The 13,006-nt window shown below is 34.0% G+C and overlaps 1 protein-coding gene across 4 annotated transcripts in view; it reads right to left on the minus strand.

The window, feature by feature from the left end:
- The window catches only part of LCLAT1 (lysocardiolipin acyltransferase 1), a 171,050-nt gene that overhangs the window by 101,606 nt on the left and 56,438 nt on the right, over positions 1-13,006 (minus strand). Inside the window, exon 1 of one of the 4 annotated variants that reach the window (XM_062571742.1) lies at positions 6,710-6,780. The exons of the other annotated variants lie outside the window; for them this stretch is intronic. The gene's annotated coding sequence lies outside the window, so the exon portion shown is untranslated. Of the gene's footprint in view, positions 1-6,709; positions 6,781-13,006 lie in introns of those variants that run through there. 4 annotated transcript variants of the gene reach the window in all.

Raw genomic sequence — 13,006 nt, forward strand, 5'->3', positions numbered from 1 at the left:
AAAGACACTGACAAAATGAAAGCAAAAAGCAAGAATGAGAGAAATAGTTTCAGATATTACGCATGCTCCTGAAACTTCTTTTTTGAGGTTTAACAACCACATTTTCCTGTGTTGAAACTGCTGCTTTCCCTTCTTACAGTGCAAAACCACCATACAAACAAGAGGAGAAACAGCCTATAGGGAAACAGTGTATATAGCAAGTGCTTCTCCTTCCTTCCTCCCTCAGGAAAGGAAATAATTTTCCTATGGTGGCTCAGTTACAAGTTGCATTTAAATTGCTGTAACATCAGCAGGTTTAAAACTACCACTTCAGTTTTTAACTCACACTCTCCCTAAGAATGGAAAGAGAAAAGGATCTTTGTTCCCTAAGAGCCCCCCTCACTTTGCAATTTATTTTAAGGTAAGTAGTTAACTCTTCCATAGCTGATGAAAGCTTTAAAGGAATAAATAAGGCAACTTTTATTTTAAGAAGAATCACCACCAATAAACCTTGCATCACATTTGCACAAGTAGCACATCAGCATGAGGGCTTTCTGTTGTTGACAGCTATGCTACTATTCAAAACAGTGATTCAATTCATCACTTTAGAAACTCTAAAGTTTGCCATAGTTTTCAGAAATACCTCCTTGTTAGCTGAAAAACTAAGAAAATAAAAATTACTTAAATATTCATTTTTCAAAGAGTTTAAGCTTCATGAAGCAGATAATTTAGTCTATAATATTAGTTCTTCTGCCATGTTGCAAGGTTGAGAGAATAACTGTATAAAGGACTAAAAAGGAAAATACAAAAACTAAGCAAATAAAAACAGCATTTTCATACCAGTCACTGCCAGAAATAAACAAAAAGGAAAGAAATAAGTACAGTTGTTTCTAGTTTAAGAGTTTTTTAGAATGTGTATGCAGTCTCCACAGTTTTATGTCATGATATAGCCTAACAAAATATTTCAGGTTAATTTAGCTAATGATTAATACATTCCAAACAAAACAGAGAAGTTCAATGAGCTACCAATGTTTTCCCCTGTAGTCTCCATCTTGTAGAAGGAGGACCCAATACCAACTGTCTAGATAGGTTCAAAAACATGAGCAACAACTGAACAGACCTTTCCACTTATTTATATTAAGCTGTTACATTCTCACAGTACTTTCCAGAGGTTTACAAATATCTGCAGTGTGCATAAAGGATAAAATAGAGCAAAGAGAAGTTATTTGACAAACATTTTTTTTAGGAAGTCAAAATTGTTTGCAACTAATACCCTGGCAAAGAGAAAGTGATTAATGATGACAGAGAAAGAAATCAAGTAGATAAAGCCATTCAAGTAAACTCAACATAAATATCCTGGCATGGTTTCAGGCTTCAGTTTGGCAACAGCTACAGATGCATCTCATCTTCAAGCCATACAGTACAAAGACACAAAGACACTCAGACAAATCATGTTCTTCATTTTCAAAAAAATTACTAGCTATTTTGTCGATAAAATGGCAGCTTCAAAGGTTTTTGGAACTAGATAAGCTTTAACAAAAAAAGTAATGAACAGACCCTAAAGAAAAACACACAAAACTATCTTTGTGCATAATAAAATCTGTTTAAAATATCTTACAGGTTCTCTATGCAAAGAATACAGATAAAGGGGTATGGATGAATAGCTTATGACTTATACTGATAGGATTTTTAGGTATTATATGGAAAGAAATTTGTTTAAAACTATCTAAAACCTCTAACAGCATTATCACAGGCCTTTTGTACTGTAACAGATTCCAAAGTTTCAAATCAGGTTTGACTGCATTAGTCACTGAGAAAAAACGTAATCACTTCCCGATACTTGACTGAAATTCCCAGGTCCAACTACAACAAAAATAAATAATAATATCTTTTAGAATGAATAACAAAAAAGGATTCTCTAGCAGTTGTTTGGGAACATTAGGGATTTTAAATATTTCAGAATGGCTAGCTGCAGTTCGAAACAACACAGCTAATGAGACTCACTATCGATCACCCCATAGCACTTAATGTTGAGGAATAATTTCTTTTTGTCATTTTTCCATCTCTTTAATTTCCAATATCTTAGCTATTGGACTTAGATATTAGATAATAGGAATGTAGGATGTCCTTTTAAAGAAATTCTACAACAAGCTGTTACATATTTTGTTTATTCTAGTCACTTTCTACTAGGCCAGATAGATAATGGGAATATATTTTGTAGTAATACAACATTTTTTCCAAAGTCCTTATTTTTGAAAAGTACATAAAGGCATGTTATTTTTTACAAATTACAGTTAATCTCCTGAATTCCCTGCCAGTAATCAGATATACCTGTAAAAGTGATTCATAGACAACAGCTGAGGAAAAGCTTTAACTTATTATCAAATAAGGTAAATGAGGGTAAAACTAAAGAAAACTCCGGACTTCATGCCTCATTCAAAATGCATCCCTCTTCATGTTACCCAGCTGTAAAGATATCTGCTAGTTCATCAAATAAGCTTTGCCTTTTTCTAAATATCATGAAAGACTAAGATATATTTAGATCAAACAACTCCACATATGTTTTTAGGCTTAACTTCACTGTGAAGGCCAATAAAGATCCAGCAAACCTGTGTACCACTAATTAGACAGTAGAAGTCAACCAATGCATGGTGGTTTGTTATTAATTTCTCTGCAAAAAAGCATCCAGAGCAACATTCTTCATCTTGACTGCAGAAGCAACAGACTAGAATTGAAAGAAGTTGCCCCAGCTGACTAATACAATTTTCGCAAGAATTACTACACAAAGTTTCAAAATGTGAATCAGAAGATTAGAGAAGGTTATATCCCTTCCATCTCCTTGGAACACTAACCACACGCCCAATCATGCATATGCAGATACACACAGAACTATTTCTCTGTAGACAAAAGCAAGTTAAGTGAGACACACAAAGTAGGACTTACCTAACTCAGTGAAACCACAGGATCATTTAAATGCTTTGTAGAAATAAATTGAAATAATATCATTTTTTTTTTTTTTTGGTTCTGACAAAACTCGTTGTCTAGACACTATATTCAGGAACTCATTCTAGTTATCTCTCAAGAGAGTCAGCACTGGTCTCAGATACCTAGTATTTTTCACACACTAAAATAGGCTCCCAGTAAAGCACAGTGTCAAACTACAAACAAGGTATTTCTGTGGAGAAGTCTTTAAGGAAAAAGCAAGTCTAACATACAGTCTTTAGTTTCAGACTGTATAATATCATACTAAAATTAGCCCACACTGTTAAAAATCTTAGGCCAAAAAACCTGAGTCTTTTTTCCCATATTATGTTTGTTATGCTACTATTTGAAAGAGTCATATGCCAGTAATTCATTTTCACGGGGGTTTCTATTTTCATAATTCTAAAATCCAAGAAACAAAGTATACAAATTGTGTGCGCCTAATCTGGGATGTTTACAGCCTGATTTTCCCAAACACTTGTCATTGTGCATTACTTCATCACTACAACTTACAGTTCCTATTACCTTCAGCCACAGTTGTGAAAGCTTTGCATTTGTCACTTCATACGTGTCCAACTTGAAATCTTAGCATTTTATATGAGGACCATAGTCAGCTATTGTTAATGAAAAGTATTAGGTGCTTTGCTTATCAAATAAAAGGCAAAATCCTGTTCTTCAGAGTATCATTTAACTATGGAAACCTTCAGGTGATCCTCTTTCTTCAATCCCCTATTCAATTCACTGTGCAGTACCAAGCATGTGCCACAAGTACATGCACATCCTGTGGAAGACCATATCTTTCCATAGATCCTTAAGGAATTCTCATAATACAAATCATCATGAATACCAAATAAAGGAAGTTTTTAAAGGAGAAAAAAAAGGTAATGTGTTAATGGAATTACAAACCCAATTCATATGTGGAGACATGAGTGACAATAAAGACAAAAAACAGCTTACATTTTACGTAATTTGGTACCTATGATTTTGTTGACATTATACACGTGATCTTAATCCATGTTACAGTGTGAACAGGATTTGGGGGAACATAGCTGCCCACTTCTAATAACAAGCATGTAACTTGAGATGCATGTTTTAATACTTTAAACACATAGAAAAATTCTCATTTTCATGAATTTCCAGAAAATTATCGTAATGAAAAAGAAAAATATCCTAGAGGAAGATTAATCACCTCCGCATACCGTTACGATACTTATGCTTTCTGCAAGTCAAATACGCAACATTTAATTAGACCACATAACAACAACATCTACACATCTTTTTGCTCATATAGGATTGTATCTGAATTTATAAAGAAAAATAGAAGAAAAAAGAAAAAGAGAGAGAGAGAGAGAGAATTGGAGCACTATCTACAAAGTTAACAGGCATAACTGCTTCTACATTTGCAAGGGTGAATCTGCTGGTATCAACATATTAATGCGACAAAGAACAATATAGTAATTAAATCAAAACTTTACGCTTCAAATGATTAAAGTAGAACTGCATATTCAGTTTGAGTCCTTAAAACCAGCAGAGTAGAATGGATTAAAAAGAGTAAATGTTACCATATTTAATATTTCACAAGCCTGATTCTTTTTTTTTTTTTTTTTTTTTTTTCTTTTTTTGGTCTGCATTTCACTGTTTTCCTCCAGAGAAACAACACAATGCCTCCTATGGCTATTAATTACTCTTAAAAGAACAGATTTTGAAATAAAAATACAGTGATAATCCTAAAATATAGCCTGTTTTCTTTTTAATAGAAATTGTCAAAATGTCAAAAAGAATCAATGAAAGAAAGTTTATAGAATTTGAAGATTATTAATAAAGATAAAGCTTAATGATTCCAAATCTTTTTTTCCTTGTAGTTACATCTTAGTGAGAGAAATTTTTTATGCTACATTAGAGAACAACTTACCTAAATGAACCACCTTCTGAAAAAATAAATTTGTGCCCTTTAATAATGGCTCGGTAGAGAAGACACTTATTTGGAATCTGCCTACCTTTATTCCAGGGCAAAAAATAGTTAAAATGTTTTAATTAATCCACTTTACATTGACAAATAGATCTTTTAAAATGTTTTTAATATAACTCAACACTGCCTGCATCTTTCTTGACAGCTGGTATTTCCTTAACAGAGAATGTCTCAAATAGTTTATGGATAACATTCTTTCTAAAATTCATTTCCTTTCTATGTAAGAAGTTAATACAGCAGGAAAAAAAGAAAGGAATGTTTCAAGCTGTGTGGAATATAAGAATGAGAATTTTGCTTTAAATTAGTCCAGTAGTGTTTTTGTAGAAATATTATTAATGTGTCTAGTTTAACATTTGGAAAAAGGAAAAATACTTGCCCACAATTTTGCTTCCCTCTAGATCATTCTAACATGAATTTCATTTTTGTCCTAGCTCTTGGAAATCTGACTGTTCTTAGTAAGGTTCAGCTTCAGTAGGCAGCAGTAATAAGAGAGAGATGTTAAGAAGCAGCAATTATCTAATCAAGAAATTCAAGACCAATAGTTCTGTATCAAATAACTTCCCAACCAGAAACAAAAGTCCTTGATAACTTCACTCTGAACATTAAAACCATTCAAGACAATAAAACTGGCAGAATTGCATATCGAAAACTTTCTCAAGACAGATCGACATTTCAGTCTCACAAAAAATGATTCAGTTTTTAGTGTGGACCATTTCTCCACATTAACACTGCATCCCAAGTTCTTTAGAGTGGTGAGAATTACAACTGTCACATGGAAAAGAACTATTGCCCCACCAGCAAAAATCCTGAGAAATGGGGATCTTTACAAGATACTGAGCCTAAACAAAGGTATCTGCTCTGAAGACTGTAATATATGCTCTCTGTAAAGGTTGTAAAAACTTAGGTAAATGCCTGAAAAGCTTTAACTCTATCAGCAGCCTTCAGATAAAGGCCAAATAGCTGCTGATGATTTCTCTTTCCCATGTTATTCTATGAACACTCATTAAAATATTATTCTTCTGCAGATCAGATCATTTTCACTACTTCCGAAAATTTTCAACCCAAAATATTCTGCAGCCTATGCAATTAAATGTAAAGAGAATTAAACAATTACATTTCACAACTACCATTTTCCAGTGCTAGCTATCTCATTGCCCATTCTGTACATATAGAATACCGAGCACCAAAATCCAAACCTACCAAAAGGTTTTCGAAATGTAAAGGTTTGCTTATTTTACATGTATGAATCATTGACGTATTTCTAAACTTCAGCAAAATCCTCTCCTAAAAACGCCCTCTTTAGCTAACTCTGTATTTCAAGTCTCAGTGAGAGATGATAAACAAGGGAAATGCAATCTTTATTTCCCCTTCCTTCTACTGTATTGAACATCTGTGTGATAAGCATGGAGAAGGAAAGAGAAAGGAAGACAAACAGCACTAACAAACTCATTTTAGCATTCTGCTCACACAGATAAGATCTTCAGCTCCAAAAGCAAGCTCAATTCTTCCTCCCTATTCCTTATAATAGCAAAGCTATGGGCAAGATCTACTAATTTGCTTAACAGGCTTTTAGGGATGCCCAATGATCTTCATTAAAAGACCATGTATGCTTTACATAAATCTTCAGAGGAAGGGAGGGAAAAAAAAAAAAAGCCCAAAAGCCAGATTTACCACCTCTACTTGCCACTGCCTACATGAAAGAGAAGAGGAATCTCAATGCCTTTGGAGCTGCATGCAACAAGCAACACTTTAAACAGCTTGAAGCTTTCCTAATATTACCTTTCATATAAGTGTTTTTTATAGCTGCTTCAGGGACATAATGCGATACAAGGGGATGATGGTCTGCCAAGCTGCAAAGATACAGAGAGAAGGAAGGCCATAAGATGATCTTACTGAAATGTGACTGATGCAATCAAAGCTTACCAAATCCTCTAAATTTTTCATAATGGTCTTTCATTAATTCAAAATAACTGGTATTAGTGTATTTTCAAAGATTTTATTGCACAAGAGTGTTGTGTAATGCGACATATTGTTCTTCAGTAGACCATCCTACTGCTATTATTTTAGGAAAAAAACCCAAGATTTTAGCTGTTTTCCATTTAGACAAAAGATAATACATAATTCTGCGCTATCAACAACTATTCTAGGAACACTCCTGTTGTGACCACTCAAGCCACATTTGTTTCTGCCTACATTTAATTTCCATGCTATCATAACTACAGATCCTTCGTCTTGATTTTGGAGAGCAGTCATCTCAAGGTCCTTCAATGACCTACTGTAATAAGAACATACAAAAAAAATAGCTGTTTAACCTCTGACATTTTTGCATACATTTGCCATTCAAGAACTATTAAGCTGGCAGACAAGGTAAACAAGGTAGACATAGCTCCTTTATTCACTGTGAGAATCTAAGTTATATGTGTGATTTAGTTACAGCACACAGAGGTTCAAAACTAACTGCTTCTCAACATTGTGGAAAGAAACCAGGATTCTTCCTTCAGAGCAGAACAGAGATACAGTAAGTACAATGCCTACCCTTATTACAACGTAAGTAGAAAAACTGAAAGTTCTTACATAAATGTCTCTTTTAAGTAAATTTTGGAAACTGGTATCTAACCATTCATGACAAAATAATGAAGTGACCATTTTGCAATAAATACTGTACCAATGCAAGTACTGGAAACAGCAGATAATTGTCAGAGCTTTATTTAAGACTTAGTATCTAAATGGAAAAATTTAAACCTGATGTTCCTAATAAAAGAACACTCCTAATAAAAGGGCAAAGCCATAGTTTTGAGAGAGACTCACCCCGTCACTTTCAATAGTTAGAAATAGATGAGTCTGCAAACCACTTCTTGTAAATCAGACTGATGCCCAAGTATTTTTCTAAGGAAACTATGGTGTAAAACTTATCCATCTCCTGGAAATAGTACATAATTCAGTCAGACTGATCCTTTTTTAAAGCAGTCTACTCAAAACTTTAAAAAGATCAAACATATCCAGAACATTACATTCCATCTTCCTAGACAGTCTGCAATTATTTAAGAGATTAAACCAGGCCAAATCTCTGCCTTTCCACATGTGAAATGCATGCCAATTCCCAGAACATTAATTGTTTCTCCTATCTGATGATGAACTGCACACTAGTAGTTCACTAGTAATGCATCACTTTTACTTGTCATAACGAAAAACCTAGTGAATGGTGCAAGCAATGTTCTAAGTGATGGCAAATACTGTTTTCTTTTTAAGGAAATTCAACAGTCAAGTTGACAGATTTAGTGGTGTTTTCAAACTCCAGAGGGATGACCAAAAGAAAGCTACTGTCTACGCAGGAGGCTAAAAGGAAGTGATTAGCTTTACCAGACTCTATAGAATGGCTCGATAACTTTGTCATGAATCTATCACCTCACATCACTTTCTGAAATGTTGTACTCAAGAGAAAAAGGTTTTTCACTAAAGAGAAGCTGAAAAAATGCACTTACTCCCAACAGAGACCTAAGAGGTAATATTTCTTCTACTTATTTTGAGAAACTTTGGGGAGTTTTCCTTGGTTTTGTTAGAGGATCTGGTGCTGCCTTTCCTGAAGCACATGGCCCCAAACTCCAGCTTACAAAAATAATTTCAAAAATTTGTATGGCAGAGCAAGGAACAAGTTCCAAGTTCCTGCCAAAGTCTGAAAGCAGAAGCCAGCTTGAAGTTTGACTCATTGTGAAGTGTTAACTTCTGTAGTTCAGTATATGGTCATCTCTGTCTACTGGTTTTATTTCACCAGGAGAGTTAAAAACAACTTTCTCATAATCTACACTAAATGCATAATTGTGATCCAGCAAGCTGAATGCTTGAGAAATTCCCACTTCATAAATTTGGACTAAGAATTAAATCTGGTTAGGAGAAAAATCAGTTGAGTGAAACTCTGAACAATTTGTTCAAGTTTTACCACAGGATTCACCGTAATAATACAAGCTGCAGCAATAAAAAATGGCAAGTTTTACCACTGATAAGTTTTCTGTTGCTTACTATTGCTATACTATTATCAGCTTTGCCAAAACCAACATTTTTTACATTCTAGCAGTTAAGACTGCAAAGATAAAGCCACAACCTTGTGACCTTGATAACAAATGGAATAGTTACTTAAATAATCACATGCTTACTTTAAGACTAATTGAAGCTAGAAGGAAATTGAGGCCCACAAAATAATGCATGTAAGAAAATAAGTCAGATTTCTCACATTTCCATTACTGAACTCTCCTACATCACTTGCACTAAAGAAACAATCGGTCGAAGTGAATCAGCACATCTCATATAAAAACATACTCCATTCCACCTAACAGAAATTCACTCTACTCATCTACTTCTTAAAACATTTGCTCTAAGCTTTCCCTGTGAAAGCACGACACCCTACACATGGTCATACAGTAATGGTCTACCTGAACGGAAGGGTATTGCTGACAGATTGATTCCCTTGATTTCTGAACACTCTGCCAACATGAAAAGCTTCCACGTATAGCAAAGACCTTTCCTCTTGCATTTGGGTAAAAACAGCAAAATAATAATGCTAGTAACAGGCTTTTCTTTTATAGTTTTCTGAAAGTCAGATCTACCAAACTTTCAGCAGTAATTCTGGGCGTTCTAATAACAACTTGATGCATTCAATTTTGGCATCAGACTCTTTCCTATCTCTACTTCTGAATACATATAACGTTGAATATTCTTTACACAAAGCTTAATGCTTACTATACATCTATTTGTAACTTTAGCCTACCAACAGAAAGAAGTAATTACGCTCTGCCTAAAGACATATAAGATGAGCAATGAAAACATAACTAATCTCCTACAAGATGCTTGCATTGAAATTTAGAAGAACAGCAAACATTTTGTTTCATACTGATGTTGTAATTTTGTTGCTTGATGAGTGGAAATTACAGTTTCTTTCTTAAAAGCTACCTTTCATATTTCAGAAGTACAGAATGAAGTGTTACTACTGGCATTTATTACAAAGAGAATATCAACATTAAGTCCTATTTGAGCCAATCTATGCACATTTTTCGCAAACAAATTGTGAAAACACTTTAAAAGCATTAAGCAACTTCAAAATAGTCTTCATTTCTGCATACATTTTTCTACATAAGTCAAATCACACCAGGAGAACAGTATTTTTAAAATATGGCTTGAGCTAATTTTAAACATAGTTGGAAAAGTTTGGCCTACACTGACTAAAATCTATATTTATAAATGAAAGGAAAATTTAACCACAGAAACTGTGCTTAGTTTAGAAAAACAAGCACATCACTGCCAAAGTGCTGTCCTAAGTTTAGACTGCTGTCTGACTAAAACATTATAATTACGAGAAACTAAAATGGATTTCTAAATGTTTCAAGATGAAACAGCCATTCGGCAATTTGCAAGATATGCAATTATCTTCTGAATCAAACACATAATGCTAATATTTGATCTGAACAAATGTAGGCTGTAGATCATTGCTTGTGTGGGTAAAGGAGAAAAATCAATGTTAAAATCAATACTAACACTAGATAAGAGTAACCATAATGAAACCTAAGAGCAAAATTACCAAGGGAGGTAGAATTAATTACTTAAACATAAAAAAAAAAAAAAAAATCTTGGGGGAGAAGAAAAAAGATTTTAAATCACTCATCCACTAATCCTGTCTCTTCAAGAGACCAAGATCAAGCTGCATAAAGGCTTTACATCATTTTTATAATTGTTAAAACTGTGTCACTGGCCACAGGAGGTGTTTCAGGTGACCCCTCATACGTAGCAAGACAGTAACATTTTTACGTTCAAAAAGCGGACAGAGTGCTCCTAATAGATCTGAAGAGTCTCAAGTCATACTTTCTGTTATCTCCCAATTACTGTTTTTATCTGGATGGAATTGTTATCAAGCTGACCATGCAAAAAAGTAAACAAACAAAAAACCCACACACAAACTCTAAATGTGTATGTTTATTTCACATAACTGTTAAAAAATAATTCCAGTTACCCTGAACAGCAAGTTAAATCTTCATCTGTGACAACCATTCCCAGTTTGATTCAATGAACAAGGTAAGAAAGAGACTGGAAGAGAAAAGTGCCCAAGAAGAAAGTTGGCACTCACCAGTAAGTCTCCTTTGAGAACAGGCCAACTCAATCAGAGCCAAACACCTATCTTTACAGGAAAAATAAACTTTAAATTTGAACGTCACTGGAAAACTGCCCTAAATACAGAGAATTAACTTAAAAAAGAACTACTTCATATCTGCTAAACCAATGCCAAATAATAGCAATGCAACCACTGAGCACTTAAGACATTTCCGTTTCTGAAACTTAGAATTTCAGAAAAATATACAGATTCTGACCAAGCTTAAATAGCGTGAAGAGAGCAAGATAAAAACTTTTTATCGGGCTGCTCTACATGGAACCATGTAAAAGCAACCCAAGAAAACCAGAGAACGATAAATCTGCCAAACATCAGACTTCACCAGAGCCATCAAGCTCATCACCCATCCTAAAATTGGCAGTTATTCTCACTATATGCAGTTATTGAAGGGAAAATATCCAGCAAAATGCCCTCCAATAGAAAAAACACATACATAAACAAAACATATATGCACTGTTCTGAAGACATGTAGAAATATTACCAAAAAGAGTCTTTACAGAACAGGAAAGGCTTGCAGTTCTATAAACACTTAGTGGTTGAAATGGACTACCTTTTTTTTTCTAATCTGATTTTAAGTACCAATATATTTGCCAATATTCTATAGTGTTGTTTCAGCGAAACCTGAAAGATCAGGCTCATCAGATACCTAGAAAGAATTAACTCAAGAATTTTTTTAAAAAGCTAACTTTTTGCTTATGTTACTTAGTAATTTTACAATATACATACAAATTTCTTCCATAACAAATTTTGACAATCTCTTCTGTATTAACATTTGAGATTGAAATTTGTACACCTGTAAGCAAAGACAGAAGACATGCTTCATTCTAAAAGCAACCACAGCTTGCTTTTTAAGTCAGACGTACAAACAGGTTTCTACAGCTTTCTTGATCAAAGTGATTTTAGCCATTTTCAAATTGCTTACTCAGTGAAGCAGATGTTGGACAGCTTTTAGAAAGGCCAAAATAAAGACTTAAATGATTACTGAAACATACAGATGGAGCTGTATCAGACATGTTACAGGATGAACCATATTCCCTATAGAAATGAAAGGGCAGAATATGGTAGACTTAGCTTGAAAAAATTCTTAAGAAATGCAGTGGTATGTAACATAACAGCTAGTAACTAGATACCAAGAGAAAAAAAATATCACTTACAGAGTTCATCACTCACAACAGACAGCTAACTGAGGCCACCAGGATTTACCAGGTATCTTGCTTCTGTACCTGTTCAACAATTCATTCACTCTTTTATTCAACTATCAGTCCTTTCTACTCACTCCAGACTGACCTCTCTGATAATCCATTTCACATACTCACAAGCCTCTTGACGCAGTTCAGTGTAAGTTTGGATTTCTGCAGGGATTTTTTTTGAAAGTTTCTTAATGAGCCCAGCAAGAATCCTGACATTCTCATCACCTCTTTTCACATTTTAGAATAAAGTTTTCAGTCATATTTTGACATCTGTTTCTATAATGCCAAAAGTTTCAAGATTACAGAAGAAAAGTTCGTGCTTCAGTGATGTAGAAAAATTAAGAAAATGCAGATCCCACTAAAATAAAGTTGTCTTATAATTAAACTGTATGCAGCACAGTTACATTATAACATAAATGGTCCACACTTTAAATAATTTAACCTTTAAGTTTTTAATAAAGTAACCAGTTTAAATCTACACAAATGCCTAACATGGAGGGGAAAAATTTTAACAAAAGCTAGAAAGTTACCAGTTGCAAGGTTTAAAACACCTCATGTCCAGGTTACAAGCCCATCTGTAAAGATTAAAAGATCTATTAGCACCCCTCACAGTATGCCACATTCTGACTAAAGTCACATCTGTATCAGCAAGTATCACCGATTAGATTAACTGTTAAAGTACCACTGAATAGATTAACTTCAATCTATTTTAATCATTCCAGATAATGCTCT

The sequence above is a fragment of the Rhea pennata genome, chromosome 3 (genome assembly GCF_028389875.1).
Source record: "Rhea pennata isolate bPtePen1 chromosome 3, bPtePen1.pri, whole genome shotgun sequence".
Taxonomy (NCBI): domain Eukaryota; kingdom Metazoa; phylum Chordata; class Aves; order Rheiformes; family Rheidae; genus Rhea; species Rhea pennata.